Raw genomic sequence first — 1,049 nt, 5'->3', positions numbered from 1 at the left:
CCGCGGCGGCCGGGGAGGCGGCGGAGGGAGGAGGGATGCGGGGAAGAGACTTAACCCCTTCCCTGCGGGAAGATGGCCACCGAGGCCGGGCCCCAGCTGCAGTCCCGCCTTCCTGCCCTCCGTGAAGGTCCCACCACTAGGACTCCGCTCAGGGGGCGCGGCAAGAGGAGCGAGAGAGTGGGGAACATGGAAGAAGGGGCTGGAAGGAGAGAAGAGAAGCTGGCGAGGGGAGAGGGAGGAAGGGAAGGGAGGAACAAAGGAAACGAGACTGGAGGGAAAACGGATTGCTTGGGAGAGAGCTCTTTCCTCTACTCCCTTTTCCCTACACTCCCAGCAATAAAGCTTTCCTTAGGGGAATACGATCACCCTCACTGGGGCGGCCTGAGTGTGTGTGTGTGTGTGTGTGTGAGAGAGAGAGAGAGAGAGAAAGAGAAAACGTGAGAGGAGAGGAAGAGAGAGGAAGAGAGAGAGAGAAAGAGGGAGAAAGTGAGACCACTTGACGCTCTGAGGACCACAAAGCCTTGGTTTCTGTGTTCTGGCCATCCCTAAACCAGGCCCCACTTTCCGCCATCCAGCCTACTGGCCTGGGCTAAGCCCCAGCCCCAGGGGACCTCTGGCTAGTCCTTGGGGTCAGGCCCAGCCCCAGAGACGGCAGGAGGGGAGACTGTACCTCAACCTCCGCCTCTGGTGAGGGTCAGCAGAGGGGACCCGAAGGCCACCTTCCTCCTCCTCCTCCTCCTGGCTGCCCCCATGCTGCTCCCAGGCCAGGGCAGCTGTGCACCTCCCTGTTTGTGTTGGGATGTTTCTGTAACCCCGACACTCTCTGCTGCTATCAAGGGGGCTGTTTCTCTGTGACTTTGTCTTTCTGTGTCACTTTTGCAAACACACCCGAAAGAGACAAATGCAATAGATGGAAGCAAAAAAAAAAAAAAAAAAAAAAAAAAAAAAAAAAAAAAAAACTAGGACACCAAAATAATGGTGCGACCTTGGGCAAGTCACTGTACCTCCCTGTCCCTCAGTGGCCTCAGAAGTGAAAGGAGAGGCTTAAG

This window comes from Mandrillus leucophaeus, unplaced genomic scaffold (genome assembly GCF_000951045.1).
Source record: "Mandrillus leucophaeus isolate KB7577 unplaced genomic scaffold, Mleu.le_1.0 Scaffold266, whole genome shotgun sequence".
NCBI lineage: Eukaryota > Metazoa > Chordata > Mammalia > Primates > Cercopithecidae > Mandrillus > Mandrillus leucophaeus.
The sequence above is the reverse complement of the archived record's forward strand: the minus strand, read 5'-3'. Positions refer to the sequence as shown.